At 36.9% G+C, this 12,085-nt stretch overlaps 1 protein-coding gene across 6 annotated transcripts in view; it reads left to right on the forward strand.

The window, feature by feature from the left end:
* The window catches only part of TMEM150C (transmembrane protein 150C), a 78,387-nt gene that overhangs the window by 26,468 nt on the left and 39,834 nt on the right, over nucleotides 1-12,085 (forward strand). Inside the window, exon 1 of one of the 6 annotated variants that reach the window (XM_074228529.1) lies at nucleotides 8,002-8,052. The exons of the other annotated variants lie outside the window; for them this stretch is intronic. The gene's annotated coding sequence lies outside the window, so the exon portion shown is untranslated. Of the gene's footprint in view, nucleotides 1-8,001; nucleotides 8,053-12,085 lie in introns of those variants that run through there. 6 annotated transcript variants of the gene reach the window in all.

The following is a 12,085-nucleotide window of genomic DNA, read 5'->3' on the forward strand; positions in this document are numbered from 1 at the left end:
AGATCCAGGTTTTTGCCACTCAACTCCTAAAGTCCCAGGGAAAAAGGGAAGGAAGCCATTGTCAGATATGTGCCAGAAAGATCAGGAAATTTCTAAATCCATCCAGGCTATAGAAAACCTCAAAGGCGACATCAGGGGCTGGAGCTCAGGTTGGAACTCATTCAGATCAGCAATGGATGGAGTAAATTCCCCATAAATAACACTGAAGAAGCCTAGAGCAAGTCTTCTTGGAGTTTGCCAACGACAACTGACAATCAGGGAACCTTTCAGTGAGTTGCAGCACTCTTGAATCACCCCGAATTTTTTTTTTCTGAGCACTACAAACACAACCTTTCCAAGACCAAGTATAATTGAGGAATTTAAGAATCCAGAATTTTCATGTTCTCAGTAGAAGAAAAGAGAACCTGAGTTCAGGACTCACCTCTGAGATGTGGATATTGGAGTGTGGCTCTGAACAAATCATTCAATTTCTTATTTATTTATTTACTTAACTATTTCACTAAGACTATGATTTTTAGTATTATAGTTTTGTGGGGGGTTGTGTGTGTTTGTGTGTGTGTGCGCACTTGTGGTTTTATTGGGGTAGTGAAGTTAAGTAACTTGCTCAAGGTCACATAGCAAATAAGTATCAAGTGTCTGAGGTTGGATTTGAACTCAGGTCCTCCTGACTTCAGGACTGGTGCTCTATCCACTGCATAAACTAGCTACCCTAAAAGTATGCATTTCAGAGAAGGTACCAAACTGCATTGACAGAGGAAAGTCTTTCTCACTTGGGTCTTCCTTTTATAGTACCCAGCCCCTATCCTATTCTTAATTTTAAAATTCTTCTATGAGTATATAGAAAGTGTCCAGAGTTGAGAGCAAAAATGGATACAGTGTGTGTCATTGGCTTTATAGAGATAACTTTTCATATGTTTCCTAAACTGTATTTATTATATGTTTATTATATGATCTAGCCTATGATTATTTTTATTACAACAACCCTGATTAGATAAAGGGAGCTTTTCACTTTCTCCAGATATATTGGAATTCTGATCTTTATGACAGATCTTAATACTTTTTATTTTGGATTGTTTTGCTTAATTTTCTAACTTTTCTCTAGTCTCTACTTTGGTCAATTTCTTCTGTGACATAATTTCAATTTTCTGCTTCTTTTTGATTTTGGGGTTTTTTTTAAACACAAACAGAAGTCAAATTGTCATTACTTCCTTAGACCCTGTGTCTCTGAAAAAATGCCATGATTTATAGAGATGCTTCATCCATATTCATGTATTGTTGGCAAGATTAAAAAATAAAACATGTGGTTATTTCTGACCCACCTATTGTCAATAAGGTATGTGCTGTGAATCATTTCTACAGTGGGAAGTGGTTGATTAGTGCAAATTCATCCCCTTTCCCCTGTTCAGTGAGCGCGCACACACACGCGCGCACACACACACACACACACACAGAGTGTATTTTTCTTTCCTATAAAATGTAGAATCCTTGTGTTTTTTAATTAGATGTTCTTTCACATTACTTTTACATTAAACTAACAATTATTGGGATTCTCTATCTCCAAGTAGCTCCCAGTGACTTGAATTTTCAAAGAGAACCGTATTTAAACCGAAGGGAGTGACTTTCTAATGGTGGGAATTCCAGGCAAGGGATTTTCATCATTGCATCACACATCACTTCATAGAGAGTTTTGCCCTTTGTGAGGAGATGATGCTCAGTTTATTTTACAACATAAGATACAGTCAGGTCAGATGTCAGAGGTTGTCTCCTGACCTTTTCTTCTCTATATGTTCTTACTTTTGGTTCTTTGTGACAATCCTGACATGAGAGAAAATAAATAAATATTGGTGTTTGATGGGAAGCATGGGTCCCAAATTGGCCCTAACCTGATTATTCTGGTATTCGTTTTCACTTCAGAGGAGGATTTAAGTCTTGGTGATTCAACTCTATTGTCTGCTCTTAATCCCAAATAGGTGCATGTGTGCAAATCAAGCAATGTGGAGGATTGCTGAGATGCTTGTGCACTCCAGGGAAATGCCCTTGGTTGTCCAGGGACAGAGGGGGCACTTGTGTCCCCAGTGGTAAATTCTGGGAAAAGAAAGAAAGAAGGAAGGGAGGGAGGGAGGAAAGAAAAAAGGAAGGAAAAGGAAAGAAAGAAAGAAGGGAAAGAGGGAGAAAGGGAGGGGGGGAAAGAAAGCAAAGAGGGAGGAAGGAAAGAGGAAGGGAAGAAGGAAGGAAAAAAGAATGGAAGAAAAGAGGAAAGGAGGAAGGGAGGGAAGGAGGAAGGAAGGAAGGAAGAAAAAGAAAGAAAGGAGGGAGGGGAAGAGAAAGGGAAGAAAAGGGAGGAAAGAAGGAAGAGAGAGAGAAAGAAAGGAAACAATTGTTAAAAAGAAACTAAGTTTAATGGGAGTTAACAATTATGTAAAACAGTCCCTTCATCTCTAGACACTGAGTCTGGTGGACAAAACGTTATTAAGATCTAAAGGCATAATATCTATAAAGTTCTTAGCACAGGGCTTAGCTTGACCCTCCATAGGGGCTTAAAGAATTCTCCCTTCCCCCAATTGATCTTATTTTCCAGGAGAATAGTGGGCAAGATGAGATATTCCTAAGTATAAAAAAGGGCTCATGTGTTACACAAATACTTAGCTCAAGAAATGAACGGATTAAAAAATTAATCATAAGCATGTGAAAAGGGATAGGCATATATTATGAATCTGTGCAAGTCTTGGCTGGGGCAGATTTAGGTAGAGGTCTCTCTCTGACAGCTTGACAGCCCTGACAACATTGTGAAAGTGCTTCCTAGATGAAGGAAGGCAAGGCAAATTAGAACTCTACCACCCGCTCTTTACCTGCCGGGAGCCAGTGGGTGTCTTTTCCCCCAAAATCACACACTATTTGTAGAGCCAGTTCTAAATAATAACCCCTATCCATTAGTGAGAAATCTGTTCTTATGCCCATCTCTTGAATGCTCTACTTCTGGGTATCCCATTTAAATTACATTTTGTTTTTTTTTTCAATCAGAAAGAATTCAAATTTATCTCCCTCCCAAACACCAATCCCCAACTGAAAATGAAAGAAAAGCAAAATCCTAGTTACAGGCATGTATAGTCAAGCAAAATAAATTTCTGCAGTGGAGAGAGAGAGAGAGAGAGAGAGACAGAGACAGAGACAGAGACAGAGACAGAGACACAGAGAGAGAAAGAGAGACAGAGAGAGAGATTTCCTGCACCTTGAGATCTTTACCTCTCTATCAGAAGGTGGGTAGCATATTTCTCATTAAACCTCTGAAACTGTGGAATCATGGAGGACTTGAGTTCAAGTTCAGTCAAAGATACTTAGTAGCAGTGTAACACTGAGCAAGTTATTTAACCCTGTTTGCCGAGATTCCTTATATATGAAATGAGTTGGAGAAGGAAATGGCAAACCACTTCAGGATATGGGACACAACTGAAACAACTCAACAAAAAGTTGTGTTCACAATATTCCATAATCTTACAGCCCAATAGTATTCCAACACAATTCTATACCAAAACTTGTTTCCCCATTACCCAATTAATTGGTACCTCTTTGTTTCTAATTCTTTGCACCAAAAAGAGTTACAAATATTTTGGTACTTCCATAGAGCTTGTTTTACTTAGAACTAATATTTTCCTTAGTCTATTTTCCCTCTAATTCTCCCTAATTTCCCTTTTCCTTTATTCTTTCCTCTATTTTCCTTCTTAAGAAATGAATTTTCTTTGTTATTTATTCTTCCCTCTGTTGACCAGTGAGAGTGAGGTTTAAGTGTCAGCCACTCTCCTCATCCCCACCTCCTTATCCTTATAAACTTCTAGTATACCTTGATTATGAGAGAGAATTTTCCTTGACTTTCCTTCACTTGTGCCTCCCCCCTATCCCCCCTTCCTTTTCCCTTCCTTTCCATTCTTATTTTAAGACCATTTAAATATAATAGGTCTTCTGTCAAATTAGACTTTTCTTTGAAATCTACTGTCAAGGAAAATCTAGGTATCATATCTATATATATTAGAAAATAAGTGATTTATCCTTGCTTAGTCCCATATGGTTGTTCATTTATATTTACTTTTATGTTTTTCTTGATTCCTTTGTTTACACTTCAGAGTTTCTAAGCAGCTTTGGTCTTTTCATCAGTAATACTTGAAAGTCTTCTATTTCATTAAAAGTATATTTTAAGGGGTGGCTAGGTGGCACAGTGGATAAAGCACCAGCCTTGGAGTCAGGAGTACCTGGATTCAAATCTGGTCTCAGACACTTAATAATTACCTAGCTGTGTGGCCTTAGGCAAGCCACTTAACCCTATTTGCCTTGCAAAAACCTAAAAAAAAAAAGTATATTTTAAAGTAATTCTTGGTTATAAATCTATATCTTTTGACTTCAGACCTCTTCTTGCCCTAATACATAGCTTTCCCTTGCACTGTCCCCAGGGTTCACAGACCTCTTTGCCTGTTTGCCTACTCTGACCTGAACTGGAAAATGACTCACTCTCATTTTTTTAAATTTCCTGACCAAGATTTGATGTGATGCATCCTTAGATTTGTTTAGAGGAGTTGGGGGGTGGAGAGTAGGGGGCTAGAATTGGGGAGGAACTTTCACTTAAGATCTTTATCTTCTTCCTGCTTCTGCTCCATCTCATGATATGCTATTTCTAAGATCAATGTCCCACTTAAAAATGTTGCAGACAATAGTGATGCTTTTAGAAATAAAAATACATGAAAATTAGTTTTGTTTGGGGAATTTCATGGAACTCACATCCATACAGACACAGGGAGGTTAGGAAGTAATCTAAAATTGGCATTGTTCCCTACTTCTCTATCTTATGTAAACTAGATTGTGGAAATTAATTTGTGGAATCTACAACTGTAGGCCAGTGAGTTTAACTTGCTCCCATGGGAAACATACTAGAAAACATACTAGATGAAACATACTAGAAACATACTGGAAAAGGGTGAGTTACTGAACATCTAGAAAAGAATTAGTATGAATGGGGTCATCAAGAAAAGGTAATGCCAGTCTAATCTTAGTTCTGCTTTTGAAAAGCTCATTGAATTGCAACAAGAGGGGGATGCGATAGAGTTTACCTACATTCTAACAAACTGTTTAATCAATCTTGCTGTGTTATTCTTAAGGGAAAGATAGAAAGATGAAAGGGGGGGGGGGGAAATCAGTTGGATGTTTGGAACTGTTTGAATGTTGGGGTGGAAAGAATAATCATTAATGGTTCCATAAAAATTTGACAAATAATTATTTTTAAATTTTTATTTAAGGCAATGGGTTTAAGTGACTTGCCCAAAGTCACACAGGTAATTATTATGTATCTGAGGTCACATTTTTAACTCAGATCCTCCTGACTTCAGGACCACTGCACCACCCAGCTGTCCCTCCATAACAGTTTGAAAGGAGGAATGTAGTGGAGTGGTCTGGGGATTTCATACTTGGCTTTTGTCATTTAAAATTTTTATCATTGATTTTGATAAAAGGATAAATGGCCTCTTTATCAAATTTGCAGGTGTCAGCAAGCTAGAAGACAAAACTGGCACACTTGATGATAGAATTAGGATTCAAAAACATCTGGATAGGCTAAAGTATTGAGTCAAATCTTATAAGAAATTAGAATAAAGATTTTATAAAGAAATTTAATTAGGACAAATATAAATTCTTCTACTTGGAAATAACATCTTCCTAAGTACATGATGGCATGCTTAGAAAGTCATCAAAGAACCTATTTGTACAAAAATATTTATAGTTGTTCATAGTGGGGGGGTGCAAAGAACTGGAAATTCAGGAAATGCCCATCAATTAGGGAATGGCTAAACAAGGTGTGATGATTGTGATGGAATACTTTTGTGCTATAAGAAATGATGGACAGGATGCTCTCATAATAGCTTGGAAAGACTTAAATGAACTGAGGGAACATTGGACACAGAAACAACAATATTATACAATGAACAACTGTGAATAACTTAGCTATTCCTGGGTGATACAATGATCCAAAACAATCCCAAAGGATTCATTATAAAAAATGCTATACGCCTCCAGAGAAAGAACTCATGGAGTCTGAATATAGACTGAAGCATAGTATTTTTCTACTCTCTCTCTTTCTCTCTCTCTCTCTCATTCTTTCTATCTTTCCTTCCTTCTTCCCTTCCTCCCTCCCTCCTTCCTTCCTGCCCTCCTCCCTTCTTCTCTCCCTCCTTCTCCCTCCCTTCCTCCTTCCTTCTTTCTTCCTTCCTTCTTTTCCTTCCTTGCTTCCTTTCTTTCTTCCTTCCTTCCTTCATTTTGAGTTTTCTTCCACTAAATTACTAATATGGAAACATTTTATGTGACTGCATATATATAACCTAACTCAGATTACTTGCCATCACAGGGATAGTTGAAGGGATAAAATTCGGAACTCAGAACTTAAAAATAACCTTAAGAAATGTTAAACATTGTTTTTTAACATGTGATTAGGGAGAGATAAATATAATTTTTTTTTAAAAAGCAGGTCATCTGAAAGATTGGTTATCTGATTTTCATTTCATTATGAGGCAACAATGTGATATGATTGTCAAAGAAACTAATATAATTTTTGGTTGCAGTGAGAGGCATAGTTACATTACTGCTTAGAGGAGTCTAATATTACCAACTTAATGAAGCTATTGAAGTTGAAAAGTGGAAAATGAGTAAGAGTAGCTATCAGTAAAGATTTATGGTTTCTTAAGGAAATTTTGCCAACTTCTTTAGCAATTCCTAATTAATTGTAAGAACAGGAGGTCAAAAGAACCTCATCTAGCACACACACTTGTCCCCCCCTGCCAAATAGAAAGATATGGCAACCAATGGCAACACCATTTTAGAAATGTAACTAGGTAGTATGGTGTGGTCATATGAGTAATGGTTTGGAATGTACACTTAATACCACCTTGAACTTGGTGTAGTTTTTTCGGGGGGGTACTCATGTGAGTTGGGGGTAAAAGTACTCTCAGGGTTACATTAATATTTTCTTAACATTTTTAATAGTAATCAAGTCTGTGATTTTTTTAACCCTAAATCTTTAGTAGTCTCCTATCTTTCATATACCTAAATCCCTCGATGCTGTCAAAATCGTGTGCACCTCCATGAAGTATCTCCTCTGTCCATTTGTTCTGTTACTTCATTTGGCACAACAGGAATGGGGATGTTAAGATCCAAATGCAGTGGTTGTTCCTCTGTGATTGATAGAGCTAATTATTTGTTATGGTAATATTGGCAGAGCTTTCTCATTTTTTTAATGGTTTTCATCCTCCCAGTTTCATTGAATGTATTCTGGGTTATCTGGCTTAATCAGGTCTTGCTAAGTTTTATGTAAACTTCTCCCATTTCCCCCAATCACTTACTTTATATACAGTACGTTATGAAACTACATTTTTCATAATCTTCCACACAACTCTGCTCTCCAACATTTTACACATGAGCATATTTTCTAAAATGGTGTTGCCATTGGCTGTCATATCTTTCACCTTGACAGGGGGAACACGTGTCTGCTATGAGGTTCTTTTGATCTGTTCTTACAATTTATTGGGAATTTCTATGGAAGTTGGCAAAAATTTCCTTAAGAAATTAAAATAATCTCTACTTATATCTACTCTTTTACTCATTTTTTCACTTTTCAACTTCAATAATTATCTAGCTGTGTGATCTCAGGCAAGTCACTTAACCCGATTGCCTTAAATAAGTAAATAAAAATTTTTAAAAAGAAATCATGGCAGGATTCTGCAGCTTGATGCAACCAAAACAATGATAGCTACAGAGAGGAACATTTGGAGAATCTCGTCGTTCATAGGGAATCTCTTTGCAACTTAGGCTCTACCTCCTGGATATTTATGTTCAGAGAGGCAATAAACAGCATTATCTCTATGGGATCACTCAAGAAAACTTTGATTTGTGGATCTGAATCACTTTGTTGGGAAAGAGCATTTGAGGAAGTGTTTTGCTTCACTGAATCAAATTCTTTTTTTTTTTTAGGTTTTTGCAAGGCAATGGAGTTAAGTGACTTGCCCAAGGCCACACAGCTAGGTAATTATTAAGTGTCTGAGGTCAGATTTGAACTCAGGTACTGCTGACTTCAGGGCCGATGCTCTATGCAATGCACCACCTAGCTGCCCCGAATCAAATTCTCAAAATAAAAACAAAAATAACTTTAGTCAATCATTTGATGGTAAAGATATAATCTGCTGGGGATCTGAAAATTTACCTATTCCCTCTTTATAATCTAAAGAGAAGATAATCTCAAAGCATTTATAGATATTTCCATACATATTTATATAGATAAGAAGTAAGCATCTAGGTTAGTAGTTAGCAATGCTCTCTTAAATCTTTACTAATAAGTTGATTTTTCCCTTGACTCATATCTTCCCCCTTTTCATGTACTTGGTTAGCGGGTACATCAAAATCTTCATAGATATATGTCTATATATCTCATCAGACAGTCCAAATGGGCAATGAGTGTGTCCAAAATTTAACATAAGAAGAAGAGTAGACTGTATCTCCTTGTGGAAATTGCAATAGTCCCAGCCTATCCTAGAAACAAAGATCCATCTCATGATTATTGATATTTTAACAATGACATTATATGCCTGTGAGAAATGAAATACAATGCTTTTGAAAGAATTGTAAACTAATAACAGATGACAAAGGAAGTAGGCTTAGTGGGTGTGTGTAGTTATGATATAGCCTAAGGAACTAATTTCCAACTGCTAAGTGCCTAATAAGAAACTTAGAAGAATTACAGTGATGTCTTCAAAGAAAATTATGATTGAAAAAGGTAAGCACCTGGGAATGGCAAGTCAAGGGATAACAATTTCCTTGTTCTACTGGTATCTTCATAATAATAAGAGAAATCAAGAAAGGTTTCTAACATAAAAGAAGCATAAATAAGAGTCACAGAAGATGTCATCATTGTATTATAATCTGTATCAATGAAAGTAACAATCACATTGATGAAATCAGAGCTATATTTGGCTATTTACTCATCTTTATTCTTCTAATTTGTTTTTTTTTTTCTTTGCTCTAATAAGTTGATGATCTGATGATGTACAAACAGCTGATTTGGAAATTACTTCAACAACCAGTCATTTTCTATCTGGTAAAGAAGAGTCAATTTTATTTTGAGGGCTCCTCTTGACTCCCTTGTTTCATATTATATGAACACAAAGCTTTGAAGTTGTCTTTAAATTTTTGACTTCTTTTGTTTCTTAATCCTCAACCATGTTTTCCCACATTTTTCGCCATCTTCCTCTATGCCTGTCTTTACATCCAAGTGAGTCTTTTGGTTTCAGGTTCCTTATGTCCTCATGCTTCTTTCATAATAGAATGTTACATGTCCCTAACAATAACAACATCCATAGAATGTTGCTATAGATGGGTCTTTGTTTCCTTGGAAAGCTTGGGGTCATTGAAGTTTTTCACTTTCCGATTGGTAATTCAGCCCACTCTTCCCTTGGACAATTCGGATCTAGTTGGACAAATCCTATATGGGTTATCCATATATTCCGAGTATAATACAGGTGTGAGCAGACATTCTTTCTCTCTCAGTTCACTTTCTGGGTTAGCCAAAATGATACCATTAACTCTTATTCATTAAACATTAAACGAAGGCAAAAACTAGACAGGCGGCAGGTTGAATAGAGCCCTGGACCCAGAGTCAGGAAGACCTGAGTTCAAATTTGACTTCTGTCACTAGACCCTATGAAAGTCATTTAACCTCTCTCCGACTCAGTTTCCTTATCTGTAAAATACAGATAATACTAATAAAACCTATCTACCAGGGTTGCTGGGAGAATAAAATGAGATAATAGTTGTAAAGCACTCATCACACTTCAAGTTGTTATGGAAATACTAACTCTTACCTGCAATCCTAGTGTAACAGACCAATTGAAGCAGGGTCACACCAATGCATATAGATTTCTGGGGGAGAATGGGCATAAACAAGCCCAGGGAAACCAATGCATCTGAGACAACTCACAACTCTACAATGCATCTCCTTGCTGTCTCTGATCCAATTAGAGAACAATCTCCCTTGGAGAGGAGCTCATCCATCACTCTTCTTCAGGATTTCTCTGCTTTCCCTGTAGGACAGGGTCACTTCTTAGCCAGATGATCCTATTAGACTATGGAAGAGATGACACTTATATTGAAATTTAAGGTTTGCCAAGTGACTGACATACTGTAAAATGATATCAAATGATAAAAAAAAAAACTGTCAAAATCTTTGCCAAGTCTTTTGGAGAAAACAAATAACCTGAGCCTGGGGTCTGCTAAGCTACTTCTCCCATGGTTGGTCTCTGAGGTATCAACATTAGTTGTTGCAGTAAAATGGTCTGGTATCAATAGAGCTATTCAGAACTCTCTAAGGTCTGAGAGGTTTCTGCATCTCAAACCATAAGCAGAAGCAAAAAGCAAGACAGATAAACCTCCAAGGAGTACCATCTTTCAAGTTGTAGGGGATGGTAAAGAGCTCATCTTTCCCCATTCTACTTTTTTTTTGGCAAAACTTTCATTTCAGTCTTGGTATTGGCTGGACTAGGACCAAAGCATCTGTTTTTCTTTCTCATCATCTACTCTTCTGTTTCTTCCTTCCCCCAGGCTTGCCTTTGTATCTCAGCATCTTCTGTCTCTTAGACTTTAATCATTGAATCTCATAGCAAAGTTTTTTGTGAAATGATTACCTCTCTACCTTAGAATAATATACCAGAATTCATATTTCTGTTCTCCACAGCAGAGACAGGCAATATAAAATTGTCCCCTAGTTACCAAGAAGCTCTTGCTAAGAGGGTTTCCTAGGTATCTGCACATATTTGCATAATTTTGTTTTATTTATGTACATAAATTATTTGAAATGTTAAGAGATGAAACATTTTGAATATTTTTTCCTCTTCCTCTTATGGGTTGCTTTTTCCTCAGGTTTTCCAAGTATTTTTCCCCTGACTGTTTTTCCCAAATATTTCTCCACTAGAAGTTGCTTTTCTCAATGATTCTCACACAACTGTCCTTTCCCCCATTCCTTTCTACAGATTAAAATGTCCATATAAGAAAAGAGCAGGAGACATTCTTTATATATAATAATCTTCAAAGATGCTCTGTTATATTCTGCCCACAATGTATTCAGCAAACAGAAGCATCTGAAGAAAGTCCCTAAACATAGGAAATCACTCTTTAACTTGGTTTCCCTGCTAACTTCATGGTAGTGAATACCTGTAGTGAGTATCCAGTTCCTTGTTTTATTCTTTACCCTATGTTAATAGTAAGAGGGTCATCAAACAGTATTATTTTTATTATACCTTTCCAGGAATCTTGAATGATCTTGATGCATTATACTACTGACTTTGCTATTTGGCAGGAAAATGTGCAATATAATCTCCAACAAATTAAAAATTAATATCATCCAGATAGCAATGAGGAGGTACATGATGGATGATGGGTGATGTGAATAATGTACTGACCAGGAAGAACTTTGAATAATAGGGTTAAAGGATGTCACAAAGAAATGGATGATAGAAAGAGAAGATAGGCTGATTGTGTATTGAACGCAAAGGATGACAGTTGAACACCTAGAGAAAGTAAGGAAGGCCACCCTCAAGTTGGAGTTAGTCAACAAACCTATGTCAGACCTGTGTTAAGTGGTGGAGATAAAAGTCTGAGGTCAGATTCGAACTCATGTTCTCCTGACTCCAAGGTCAGAGCTCCATCCACTGAGTCACCTAGCTACACACACACACACACACACACACACACACACACACACACACACACACACACAAACAGCCCTGCCTTGTAACAAATAAGCATAGTCAAGCAAAAAGAATCTACTATATAGTGTCAAAATTTTTCTCACTTTACACTTCTATTCCATCACTTTGCTGTCAAGAGATAGGGAACATGACCCATCATTGTTCTCCTAGAGTCATGGTTAATCATGGCATTGATCAAACTTCCCAAGTTTTTCCACATTGTTTTCCTTTACAATGTTTTTGTTGTGTAAATTATTCCCCTAGTTCTGCTTACTTCACTCTGCATCAGTTTATACAAGTGTTCCCTTAAGTGTTTACCT

This window comes from Macrotis lagotis, chromosome 3 (genome assembly GCF_037893015.1).
Source record: "Macrotis lagotis isolate mMagLag1 chromosome 3, bilby.v1.9.chrom.fasta, whole genome shotgun sequence".
Lineage (NCBI taxonomy): Eukaryota > Metazoa > Chordata > Mammalia > Peramelemorphia > Peramelidae > Macrotis > Macrotis lagotis.